Source organism: Mustela erminea, chromosome 8 (assembly GCF_009829155.1).
Source record: "Mustela erminea isolate mMusErm1 chromosome 8, mMusErm1.Pri, whole genome shotgun sequence".
Taxonomy (NCBI): domain Eukaryota; kingdom Metazoa; phylum Chordata; class Mammalia; order Carnivora; family Mustelidae; genus Mustela; species Mustela erminea.
Window position 1 is genome coordinate 28186010 of NC_045621.1, and position 7598 is coordinate 28193607.

Genomic DNA, 7598 nt, shown 5'->3' on the forward strand with positions numbered 1-7598 from the left:
CTTGACCTCCGCACCTCTTTTCCCCATCCGCCCCTCCACGGCCCCTTAGCACCTACTGGCCGCGCCCTTGCACGAGCCTCCGGCCCACTTCCTGCCTCCGCCCCTCCGGCCCGGGCAGCACTTCCTTTGCAAAACCGGGCAGCCCCAGGCCCTGGCAGGAAGTGCCCTCCCGCCCCTCCCCGCCCTCGCCTGCTTCTCACGGTGGCCGCTAGAGGCCTCTCTGTCCTCGGCGACTCCAGCCTGCCCTTCCCCCAACCCGGGGGGAGGGGGCTGGAAAGATGGGGGCCATCATCGTTTACCTATCTCCCGGGGGTGGGGCAGTCTTTCCCCCAATACACACAAACACACTGGAAGGAAGGGAGACCTGCCTTTCCTGAGTCGGTCTCTGTTCCCCCAGCTCTGCCTACCCTGCTCCCACACACCCCCTCATCCCCATACCTTGTGAATCCAGCCTCAAGTCGGCCTCCTCGCGCCGCAGATGCTGGTCCGTCCCCCAAGTCGGGGGTTGGGGGACGACCTCAGCGTGTGACAGCTCTGGAAAGCACCGATGTGGAAAGAGAAGCCCACAGCTCCCAACTGCCCCACACTGAGCTGGAGTCCGCTGGGGCAGGACAAATATCCAGCCCTCTCTTCCTCTGCCTTCCTCCTCCCCTCAGTACTGCTGCATTTCCTGCTCTCCCAGTAAACACTGGTTACCCCCAAGATTTGCATCCGAGGGGCCCTGACATGCCAGGGAGTCGCCCAGGGTTCCCAGCTCTGAATGAGATCACAGGCAGTCTCTCCCCACCACCACCCACACAGCGTTCACCCACGTGGAGTTCAACTTAACCACAGGTATCTGCATTCACTATGAGCTGGGCACGATGCCAGGACCTAGGGACACCCCACAATTGGGCCATCCCTCTGCTTTCGAGGAACCCACACCCCAGTTCTGAGAAAGACACCTGAGCAGACTAAAACCTGAAATGCGGAGGGCCTGGGTGCCTCAGATGATTAAGCGGCTGCCTTCTGCTCAGGGTCATGATCTCCAGGTCCTGGGATGGGGCCCTGAGCCCTCTGTCTGGCTCCCTGCTCAGCGGGGCGTCTACTTCTGCCTTTCCCTCTTCTCCTGCACTTATGTGCTCTCTCAAATAAATAAATACAATTTTTTAAAAGATTATTTATTTATTTGACAGAGAGAGAGATCACAAGTAGGCAGAGAGGCAGGCAGAGAGAGAGGAGGAAGCAGGCTCCCTGCTGAGCAGAGAACCCGATGTGGGGCTCGATCCCAGGACCCTGGGACCATGACCTGAGCCAAAGGCAGAGACTTTAACCCACTGAGCCATCCAGGCGCACCAATAAATGAAATATTTTTAAATAAATACATAAATGAATAAAACTTGAAATGCAATCAAAGCCGAGAGAGAGAGAGAGCAAGAATACGGAAGGTAGGCAGCACAGGGGGCACCTCAGCCCAGCTGGGATGGCCTGGAAGCTTTGGACATGCTTCCTGCTGCCTTGTGGCTCAGAGGAGTTTGGGAAGGAGGAGCAATTCAGGTAAAGGTGGCCCAAGCAAGGAGTGGCATCAGGAAGGAAGTGGGATGTCAGGGAACTGCCAGGAAGTGTGGAAAATGAGAATTTTGGAACGTCACACAAGGGAGAAAGGATGGGAAATGGTGCTGGAGACAGGAGGAGAGGCTGGATCGTGCAGATCCTTAGGCAGTCCAAGGGAGTGTGGCCTTCTTATGGGCAGTGGGTGCCATTGAGGAACACTGACTAGGTGGGGCGGTGCTCAAAGGCAGCAGCTGAGCTTTGGAAGTTCAACCAGGGGGTCCAGTGACATGAGACCATGTGGGGAGACCACAGTCATGGTCTCAAACATGGAGGGCGGAAGCCTGGGCTGAGCCAGGGGCAAAGTGAAGAAGAGGATAGAAGGGATGGTGGTGAGAGACTAGATAAACTCGGCCGGAAGCTGTGGCTGCTTGGCTTGGGGGCTGGGGGCGGGGATGGCTGGGAGGGAGGAAGGTTTTGGAGATGTCAGCGGTGAGAATGTATCTAACGGGAGCCTGGTATGGGCAGATATTCACTATTCGCTTGTTACACACACAGGAGTCAAGGGTGCAGGGGAGCGGGCACCCGATAAAACGCAGCTGGCAGGGCTAAGAGCTGGTACAACCTCTTTGGAGAGCAATTTGATATTAGTGATCAAACTTACTTTTTTTTAAATAAAGATTTTATTTATTTATTTGACAGAGACAGAGCGAGAGAGGGAACACAGCAGAGGGAGTTGGAGAGGAAGAAGCAGGCTTCTCGCTGAGCAGAGAGCCCAATGCGGGGTTTGATCCCAGGACCCTGGGATCATGACCTGAGCCAAAGGCAGACGCTTAATGACTGAGCCACGCAGGTGCCCCTAAAAAATTATTTATTAAATGCAGATACTTTTTTTTTTTTTAAGATTTACTTATTTATTTGAGAGAGAGAGATCTCGATGCGGGACTCGATCTGGGAACTCTGGGATCATGACCTAAGCCGAAGACCATCACTCAGCCAACTGAGCCACCCAAGTGCCCTGCAGATGCCTTTTTGCCAGAAATTCCACTTTTAGGAATTTGTGCTGTGTATAAAATGTATGTAGTATAGACTTGTATGCATAAGGATGTTAATTGCATCCTTGTTTGTGATAGCAAAACGCTTGACATTAACCTGAGTGCCCGTCAGTAAGGGACTGGTTAAATAAATATTGCTGTATCTATAGCAAAGAGTACCACCTAGTCTTGAAAAACAGTGAGTTGGAACTATTTGAGCAGCTACAGAATGATCCCCGGGACAGATGACTGGCAAATGAAACAAAGCAAGAGTCCTAACAATGGCGATGGTGAATTTCCATAAAGGAGGAGCACAGAAACAGACACAAATATATACTTGCTTATCCTCCCATCGGGGACACAAGAAATGAGAACAGTTCCCAACTCTGGGAACTGGGCGGGGGACTGGGTGGGATTCATCTACCACTGAAGGAACACATTTTATTATACATCTAATTTGAATTATTTAAACCAGGCATGTTCATTAATTTTTAAAAATAAAAATAAGTTGAAAATATATAACACAGCTTCCTAAATATAATATCAAAGATAGAAATCATAGATTCCATTTCTTTCCTTCCAACATTCTTGGCAACGCCTACCAGGTACCCGGCACTAGGGTTTGGCAGTGGGCTCTAACAGATGTGGTGAGGAAATCAGGTGTTGAAAAAGCAATTACAGAAGGAATATTATAAAAGAAGAAGTTGGGGTGCCTGGGTGGCTCAGTGGGTTAGGCCTCTGCCTTTGGCTCAGGTCATGATCTCAGGGTCCTGGGATCAAGCTCTGCTCAGCAGGGGGCCTGCTTCCCCACCCCCCTTGCCCGCCTCTCTGCCTACTTGTGATCTCTGTCAAATAAACAAATAAAATCTTAAAAAAAAAAAAAAAGAAGTAAAAAGTGGTAAGTAAGGAATTTAAGACTTTCGTGCTTCTGGTGTCAAACCGTCACCCCAAGATGACTCCTAATTACAAAGGGAAGAATGTGCCTTTACAGAACCTAATCAAGACTTAAGATGTACTTTCGGATTGTGGGAAATACTGGGGGAAGAGGAACAAATTAAATAATACACAAGGAAAGAGGGGCGCCTGGGTGGCTCAGTGGGTTAAGACTCTGCCTTCAGCTCAGGTCATGATCTCGGGTTCCTGGGATCGAGTTCCCCATCGGGCTCTCTGCTCAGCAGGGAGCCTGCTTCCCACCCCCTACCCGCCTGTCAAATAAATAAATAAAATCTTAAAAAAAAAATACACAAAGAAAGACTCAGACAAATTCCCAATGTGAACACACGATGAGACATGTGTCCTTGACTGGGGTAAGTCAACATCAGGAAAAAAGAGGAGAACTGTTCTAGATTTACAAAATACTGAGAGGACGTCCTTCTCAAAGGAAATGCAGGATCTTAATTTGATCATGAGTCAATAAAACCAGTGGTTAGAGTCCTTGTGGGACCAATGGCAACATTTTAACTATAGGATGGCTAGAAGATAATGTTAGAAATCACTGTGAGCATTCTCAGGTGTGAAAATCACATCATAGTTACAGAGAATGCCCTCATTCTTAGGATAACATGTGATAAACATTTTGGGTTCAAGCATCATGATATCTGCAAATTACTTCCAAAAATACTGACTCCCATTAACTCTGGAATCCTTGAGTGTTGAGTATTATCCTGTTGCGCTATTATTTACACTTTTCTATATATTCAACATTTACCGTAAGAAAGAAATGGGGAATGATTTTTTAAAAGATTTTATTTATTTATTTGACACAGAGAGAGAGAGATCACAAGTAGGCAGAGAGGCAGGCAGAGAGAGAGAGGGGAAAGCAGGCTCCCCGCCAAGCAGAGAGCCCGATGTGGGGCTCGATCCCAGGACCCTGAGATATGACCTGAGCCGAAGGCAGAGGCTTTAACCCACTGAGCCACCCCGGCGCCCCTGGGGAATGATTTCTTAAACCCTATTCTCCCCCAGAAGGAACAGTCCTGCACTGTTGGGGGGATGCCAAATGGTGCAGGCACTTTGTGGAAGATGGTATTGTGGTTCCTCAAAAAATTCCAAACTGAACTACCCTGTGACCCAATAATCACACTGCTGTGTACTTACCCAAAGAATACAAAAACACTCCATTAAAGGGATCCCTATGTTCATGGCAGCATTATTTACAAAAGCCAAATTGTGGAAGCAACCTAAGTGTCCACTGATAGATATGTATATCTCTGTATTGGATATATCTCTATATATCAATGGAATATTGATCACCCATAAAAAAATGAAATCTTGCCATTTGCAACAACATGGATGGAACTGGCGAATATAAATACGAAATAAGTGAGTCAGAGAAAGACCACTAGCCTGCGACTCATATGTGAAATTTAAGAAGCAAAAGAAACAAATAAAGGGGAGGGAATAAAAGGGGCAAGCCAAGAGACAGACTCTTTTTTTTTTTTTAATTTTTTATTTTTAAGAAACAGACTCTTAACTCTAGAGAACACACTGCTGGTTGGTTGGGGGGGGTGGGGGAACAGGTGATGGGGTTGAAGGAGCGCGCGTGTTCAAGTGATGTGTTGAGCACTGGGTCATGTATGAAAGTGTTAAATTGCTTTATACATCTGAACCTGATATAACACTGTACGTGAACTACACTGGAATTAAAAATTAAAAACAAACACACAAAACATATGTTCTCTCAAACAATCTTGAGGCTAAATTAAAAAGGCAAGAAGCAAGGGGTGCCTGGGTGGCTCAGTGGGTTAAGCGTCTGCCTTTGGCTCAGGTCATGATCCCAGGGTCCTGAGATTGAGCCCCACATTGAGCTTCCTGCTCAATAGGAAGCCTGCTCCTCTGTCTCCTATTCCTCTGCTGTGTTCCCTCTCTTGCTCTGTCTCTCTCTATCAAATAAATAAGTAAAGTCTTTGGGGAAAAAAATATCTTTCTTTAAAAAAAAAAGGCAAGAAGCAAACTGGAGAAAAGTACAGCATAAACGACAGGCAGATTACCAACCTTAATACATTAAACATATAAACAATGCAACAAATTAATTAAAAACTCACAAAGTAGCCAAAATATATACATCTTAAAATGGTCTGTTCCACTGGTAATCAAATAGCATAAATCAACAAATACAATGACTTTTTTCTTTTTGGCAGTCAGACTGACAGAGATTTTCTTAAAATCTGGAGCCCGGTGCTGGGGAGGATGTCGAGAAACAGGCAGTCTTCTGGGCTGCGGGTCATACAAGAAGTTAATGTGACTTTTTCAGAGACCGATTTGCCTGTTGATGTCCTTGATCCAACAATTCCAATTTTAAGAGTTCATCCCAAAGAAGTAAGAAGGGATGCAAGCTAATGGCAAGGATTTAGCAGTAAAGGGGTGCCTGGCTGCCTCAGTTGGTTAAGCATTTGCCTTTAGCTCAGGTCATGGTCCCAGGGTCCTGGATCGTGACCTTGGGCTCCCTGCTCAGCGAGGAGCAGGCTTCTCCCTCTCCCACTGCCCCTCCCCTCTGCCTGTGCTCACTCTCTCTCTCAAGTAGGTAAATAAAATCCAGAAAATAAGAAAAAAGATTCAGCAATAAAAATACCACGACATTCTTTGTAGTATCAAACAAACCGATATAATTTGGAAGTCCGATAATGAACTATTGGTTATATAAACTATGCTCTCTGTCTAATGGGTTATCGTGAGACAATTAAAATGCCGTCGGGAAGTAACATATAACATGTCACCATAAAAAGGATAGGTAGAAAAATAGATATTAGATACATAGTGTACATACTCACAGCATATGTACTTGAAAGAAATCCTCAAAAATAAATCACTTGAAAGAGATACACCACAATAAATCACCGATTTATTTGTAGATTACCTCTGTAGTGAACTTGTCAATGAGTTTTTCCTTTCCTTTTTGCCTGTCTGCATAATTGAATGAATATAGACTCCTTTTTAAAATGATTTTATTTATTTATTTATTTATTTATTTATTTCAGAGAGAGACAGAAAGAGCAAGAGCAAGGGGAGGGGCAGAGGGAGAGGGCAAAACAGACTCCCATTGAGCAGGGAGACCCATGCAGGGCTCCATCTTAGGACCCCGGGATCATGACCTGAATTAAAGGCAGATGCTTGCCCCACGGAGCCACCCAGGCGTCCCTAGACTTCTTTTCATGCAAGAAAGATGTTCTTTTAAAAGCAAAGTAGCACCTGCCGCGTGTTTTCTCCTCTTTGCAGACTGTTGGTGAGCGTGCACACACACCTGCACTTGGCCTCCAGAACTCTGGGGAATCTGCGGTCTGGAGGAGACGCTGCCCTCACCCCACCCACTCCATCCCTGCCCTCCAGAGCCCCAGCGTTTGGAGGGGACAGGAGGATTTCTGCACAGGTGAGGGTTGGGGGCTGCTGCTCAAGGTGCTGATTTGTCGGCTTTTGTGGACTTCAGAGAAAAGACCCACCCCCAAAAGACTGCCCTGGTTTCCGGTCATCAGTAAGGATTGGGGCTTGGAAATGGAAGCCTTGGCTTCTGGGAGAAAGTGGCAGAGTCCAAAGGCACTGATTTATGGCAGCTAATAAAGACGCCAGGTGGAGTCAGTGCCCTGGAAGGGGGTGGGCAAGAAGAGCACCCATGCACCCTCTGAGTAAGTGGCACGCCGAGTGAAGGAGACCTGTACCAGCGCCAGGGTCCCTTCCATCTCGGAGGGGTCACAGGTGTGAATCCCTGGCCCTTCCTCCCTAAGACCTGCCCTAGGAGCCTTTTTCCCAGGGAATAAGGGAGGACTGCTGAGCCTCCTCATCTGCGCTGGGAGGAGGAAGGGTCCAGGCTCCCCTGCCTTCCCTAGCCACTCATGCCAGCCACGCGCAGTGAGGCCATGAGCCCTGGGCAGAAACGTACCCTATTCCTGGAAGCTTGCTCACGCCCAGCCAAGGGTGGGGCCTGTTGGCTCTGGCTGTCAGGCTGTCGCTGGGCTCCACCAGCTCCCAGGGACCTGGCGGACACCTGCCTCCCCACCCCCTCACCCATTCTCTCTCTCTCTCTCTCTCTCTCTCTCTCTG